This window comes from Lissotriton vulgaris, chromosome 2_1 (assembly GCF_964263255.1).
Source record: "Lissotriton vulgaris chromosome 2_1, aLisVul1.2, whole genome shotgun sequence".
Lineage (NCBI taxonomy): Eukaryota > Metazoa > Chordata > Amphibia > Caudata > Salamandridae > Lissotriton > Lissotriton vulgaris.
The window spans coordinates 947,376,067-947,382,253 of record NC_141687.1 but is presented as its reverse complement, the minus strand read 5'-3'; the positions used below and the strand labels follow the sequence as shown (position 1 = coordinate 947,382,253).

General features: G+C 50.9%; 1 non-coding gene across 1 annotated transcript; it reads right to left on the bottom strand.

The window, feature by feature from the left end:
• Positions 1-2,804: 2,804 nt before the first annotated feature.
• Positions 2,805-2,911, bottom strand: LOC147731451 (U6 spliceosomal RNA). Its single transcript, XR_015308852.1, has one exon. It is a non-coding gene; the product is annotated as a U6 spliceosomal RNA (small nuclear RNA).
• Between the last annotated feature and the right edge of the window lie 3,276 nt (positions 2,912-6,187).

Genomic DNA, 6,187 nt, shown 5'->3' with positions numbered 1-6,187 from the left:
CCACCATGGATTCCGACCAAGAGAAGAGCACTAGGAAACAAAAGAGCCCCAAAGTGCATCACAGCTCCAAAGAGCGGAAGGCGAACGCGACCAACACATGCCACCGGCCACCACAGAAGAACAGCCCAAAGACGCCAAAGACAGCCGCTCAAGAGACAGGCAGTCAGAAGCAAGCGCCAAAGACAGGGCAAAGACAGCTGCGGACCCAGAAGCAGAGCCGGAGGCAAGGGAGGCTGGCCAAATCCGACTTCCAACAGCAACAGCAGGAGCGGAAACCAAAAACAGCAAGGCCAACCCAACAACACCGACACCCCCCAAACCTCCGCAGAGCGCCCGGGAGGAGAAAAACGGGAGGGAAGGTATACAGAAAACCCGAAGGCCAAGGAAACGAGAGAGCAACCCCCGAGGACAGACCACCCCGGAACAAAAACCGGGGGAGAAGAGCAACAGGAGGGGAAGCATAAATGACCAAACCAAGAGACCCAAACCAAAGACAAAAGGACCTGGAACAGAGGAACAGACAGAGGGAATGCTACACGAAGTAGCAAGACAACCCAGCGCAGGGCCATTCCAAGCACCAGCGCACAGTCCCAAGCACCCACGCAATGTCCCAACAAAAGGACATGTCCCGTCGAAACAAGCACCAGACAGCACCAAACAGAGGACGGCAGGAAGCGGCCTAAGCCACCAAAAGAAGGCACAACCAGAGTACCATTCCAGTAAAGGAACCAACCGCCGTAACAGGGATGCCTCTCAAGACCCTCTGAAAGACAACAGAGAAGTCGCCGCCCAGAAACAAGACAGGGAAGCCCGCAGGAACAGAGACACGTACCGGGACCCCCCAAGAAGGCCCAAACAACAACGAGCCCCCAGAGCGCCAGCCCGAACAACAGACAAGCCGGCCACCAAGGACCCCAACGGGGCCCCCAACCCAAGGACAGGCATCCAAGGACAACAAGAGGAGAGAGGAAAGCAGAAATGCACCCCCCACACCAGGTCAGGAGAGCAAAGCCACCAGACCAGAGGAGAGAGGAACCAGAGCCTCGCAATCAGCAAGACAAAGGACCCAACAAGACATCAGAAGAAACACCAAGGACACGAGGTGCACAAGAGCCCAAGGAACCACAGCCGAGGAGGCAAACACCATCTGCCGGACACAAAACCAACCCCGAGCCGGGGCAGGAGGGAGACCCAGTAGGACCCGCAGAAGATCCAACAGGACAGAGAACAGATCCGGATATATGGAACGCCCCACGAAATGCGTGTCATCCTAGCGCAGGGGCCATGTCAACCCCCTCCAGCAACGCTCAGCAGAAAGCATACGAGCCGCTGAAGCGAGCACTGAGAAACAGCCCCCAGCAAAGCGTCAAACCGGTCCCGAGGAACTGAAGCCCCCGAACAGGAACCAGATGAGGAATGGCCAGACCCAAAACGACCCCAGAAACCGGAACCAGGCCAGCAAACCCCCACAGCAGGAGCCAGCACCGTGGAAAAAACCAGAGGAGCATGAGAGAGACCGAAAGGAAACACCTGAAAAAAAGGAAACAGAACTCAACCACCGCAAACCTCTGAGCAGCCGGATGGAGGGGAACGAGAAAAACAGGCGACTCCCACACCCAGGGAAGCCAAAATTACCCACCAAGAAGAGGGGAAAATCGGGCTGCAAGGGGCTCAACTGAAAGGGACACAGCTGCACCAACCCGACCAAAGCCCCGGGAGGCAGAACCGAACAGAAAGACCAACGGGAGCCAGGACCTGGAACAGAGAGAAAGAGGACCCCCGGCCCCACCCCATCACCGAAACCAGCACCACAGAGCGTAGCGACAAAAAATTGTCCAACGCCAAAGAAGAATGGCCTAAAAGGGGGACAGCCCGGAATGGAAACCGGCAATCAAGAATGACGACCAACAGGAATCACCATTCTCAAAGCAGACCGGACCAATGACACCAAAGGAGATAGGCGACCCACAAGCAGGTCAACACCAGGAGTGGAACACATAACCTGAAGAGGAAGAGATGCAACCACCAGGCCACGGAGACTCCACCCGGGCACAACACATCCGACTGACATTCAGGGGCAGCAGCAGGCGCCGCAGAGGCAGGGAACCAAACGTAGTGCAAAAAATGCAGGCATAGGACCAAGGCACTAGGGGAATGGCACAGCATACGAACTCTTGAGAGCGGAATCCACCAACCGCCCAACCTGGACCTCCAGGGAAGAAGCCTCCGTAGACCGAGGGAGAAGGCGCAAAAAAGAAGAAAAATGGAGGATACCAGGTGACAAAGACCGCCAGGCGAAATCGTGTCCCCAGAAAGAGAGGAACACCCCGCATGGCAATGCCAAGCCACACCGCAGCCAGTACAGCCAACAGGACAGCACGAAATGGCCGGTAAAAAATGGGAATAAACCCCGCCGGAGCAAATGAATCAGGGAGAAAGACCCAGCAACAAAACGCTAGAAATCTCATGGACCATCCCCGAATGTATACCCCAACAGGGAAAAAACGTCCACGATCCCACCAACAAGAGATGATGGCATAGCCGCATGCACCAGCAGCGCAGACAGCGCAAAACAGTCCAAGAAAAACTGCAAAAGATGCTACGTGGACAAAGAGAATGCAAATTTCCAAAGCACAGCATGAAAATGAACATCCCAAGTCACATTGACAGCATAGGCAGGACTTGAACCCTCAGCACATGATAGCCCGTGACACCAGAGGCATATGACATACCAATGAGCAACAGCTCCGTGGATGCACCGGAGAGGAAGTCCCCCTCAAACATGGCGAGTAAAGGAGTAAACCCCATATATGGAACGCTTCACGAATATGCATGTCATCCATGTGCAGGGACCATGCTAATCTACTCAGTAACGTTCCAAGCCTAGTATATGCGCTGCCAAAGCGAGCACCAGGAAAATACCCAACACACATTGGTGGTGGAATTGAAAGGAAGTGCCCAGCAACCTCCAGGAAACACTGCCCCAAACAGCAATCTCAAATGTGAGAACAGAAAATAAACAAAAAGGGCAGCCCTGCAGTCTCCACCCACAGCCACATATGAAGAACATGGCCGCAGAGGCCGGCCACTGCACTAAAGCACCAGCGCCGGAACGACCTGGGGCCAGAACACCAGGAGGGCTCCCCGCCCCAGCCCAGCACATGAACGGGGAGCATCCTGACCCCAGAACAGGAGCGTGGCCGGCCGGAGGACCGGAGCGGCCGCGCCGGTAAAAACATGAAAAGACCATAAACAGAAGCATTTAAAAATGCAAAAGAAACACTCACGGCACCACCAAAACACCAAGAAGCAAACAGGAACAGAGGCAGGAACCGGGAGCACCAGCGTTCCGACAGCCGTCGGAGCAGAAAAAAAAACCAGGCATGGCGGTGGGTGGGAGGGGCTTATGTCACCTTCGACCTTTGGATTTCTGGCGTTTTGATTGGCTGGGTGGAGGCAGGACTGCCTCACGTGGTAAGGACTGGGACGGGGAGGACCCATGAGGGGGTAATGGCATGCGGGGTAAAAGTCCGCGTTGTAATGCCATACAACCTTCTCTGACTCTGGAAGGGTTCCTTCTTGGAGCTTCTTCCTCTTGTTGCTGATAATATTGGAATGATTTTGCCTGTAATGTGCCTGTTTGGATCCCAATGCAATGTGTGGTGTGGACAGGTGGAATCAAGGCACAGAGACGAGCACTGGAACAGTTACAGAGAGAGTGCCACAGAATTGTGGGACTTGGACTTTATTGTGGTTTGGTTGCCCATGCATCAGATGTGCATACAAGTACACCATATTACATTTGTCATTGTCCCATTGTGCTCAGGGTCTTTGAATCATTTACGGTGACTGTGTGCATTATTTTTTTTCTTTGTCTTTGACTTCCTTGCCTCAGAACTTTTTAAAAGACTGAAATAGGTCCGTTCACTGAAAGACCACTTCTAATTGCTGTGGCCATTGTGCCTTTCATGTGCACCACCGCAAAGGCATTACGATGAAATAGACGGTGCAATGTAGTTGGTTTGTGATCTGTGTGAATAGAAACATAGGGGCATATTTACAAGAGCTTATCGCCACTAGAACATCACTTTTTGTGACGTTCTGGTGGTGATAAGCCCTTCACCTTATTTACGAGGCGCCATTAAGCCACGTCCGCCTTTCACGCAGCATTTAGCGTGAAGGGGGCGGGCAATGGGTGTTGTGTTGGGCATTCTGCCCCAACACCTGTTGCTTTTTGACACTGCCCCCTATTTACAAGGTGGTGTAAATATGGGGGAGCACCAAAAATAAGACCATGGAAACCTGGTCTTAACCTGGCGTAACGAGGAGAAATCATTAATTTCTCCTCGTTTTTGCTGTTTCTATTTGTGCTGCATTCTGCAGCACATTCAGAAACAGCAAATCGCCAATGATGATTGTTCATGTGCAGGAAGGAGAACCTTCCTGCCCTTGAGCAATCATTCCCCGCTACACGGACCCCCGTGAACTATGGTGCAAGGGGGCCTGAGTTAGCGCTAGGCAGCTAAATTTAGCACCAGTGCTAGGGGACATGCAGGGGTGCACTATATTCTTGTAAATATGGTGTATCCCTGCGTTTGGAAACTGTCGGAGTGCGGCGTTAGCAATCTTAGCTAAGGCCACGCTCTGACACTTTCTTTGTAAATATGCCCCTAAATCTCCTGGTTGAAGTTGTGTCGGTCTAGCCCTTCTTGCCTTGGACGTGGCTTGCAGGAGGCTCTCCTCTCCTCATGTCAGGCAGATGTTGCCTGTGGTCCTGTGCTTGTAGAATTTCTACACATGTGGCCACACCAGATATGAATATCTCTATGCTTTGGCCGTGGAATGTGCTGTCACACTAGTGTTCTAGTGGCCACTGCTAGTGATTTCTGCTCTGGTTGCATTATTCTTCACATTCTAGTCAGCATTCTCATCAATCTTTCCACCTCAATATTGGCCTGTGGCTAATAAGGGAGGGGGAGATGCAGGGTGATGGCAGCTCAGTTGCTTTGCACAAGCAGCAAACTGATGACTATGAAAGGGTAGATCCATTGTCTGATTTGAGTATTGTTGGCACACCCAAGATGGCGAATCTTTTCTCCCATGCTAGCATCACTTGTTCCACTCCCATAGATGGCATGCATTGACCAACAAGGTGGCCTGGGAAGTCGGCCATCAGAACCAGGAACTCCAGCCTTTCTGGTAATGCACACATGCCAATGATGACATTGTGCCTGCAAGTTGCTTGGCCCATCGTAGTCATGATGGCAGCTGGTGGATTTTACTGTCCTCGTGCATTGCACAAAGTGCAGCTGCTCACAATTTGATTGATCAGTGCGTTCTCACCTGGGAACCGGGCTTTCATTCAAAGAAGAACTTTTATACTTACCATCCCTTAATGACTTTTGAGGGCAAGCTTGACGAGGGAGAGTCATAGTGAATGTAGTGCTATGATTTAAGTGCCCTTTAGCAGCATATCCTGCTGTGCTACCATTTCCCACTTTCTTCTGGTCTGCTCTCTCTTTTCTTCTAGCATGCCTCCTCTCTGTCTTGCTCCTTCTCCCTCCTTCTGTAACGTTCTTTCTTTCTCTAGCTTCCTTCCCTCTCCCTTATTGTTACCCTCCCCGTATCTTTCTCCCTTTGAATCTCCTTTCTTTCCCACAGAGTCGCTCTCTTCCTCCTTCTGGCTTTTCCACTTCAAGTTTCATTAAAAGTTCTGGGCACAGGATGGGTTCATTTGGCGGGCCCAGAGTCCCGTTAACTCTGGGGTGTAAAATTAACATGGATTACAGGTTAAATCCTGAAAATCTACTGAAAAATGAGAAATCCTATTGAGGGATTGATAATTCTATAGCAGGACCGGAGGCTTCTGATTATGCTTACTCAATTTCTTTACTGCAAACACAGCAGCCAATGAAAATAAAACTTCAATAATAAAAAACATCAATACCCATGGGGCTTTGAACCACGCCTCCTATGTCACAGCCAATCACTGCATAATCAAGTATACAAAGTAGAGAGACACCAATCTGGCTCCCTCTTTCTTTCCGCAGCCCAGATAAGTGCCTCTCTACTCTGTATACTTGTCTTATTACTGATATGTGAAATATTTGATATTGGTATATTTGATATTTGTATAAAAAATGTGACTTTAAGAGTTATTTCAGGTATATACTGTTTTCTGCCAGTT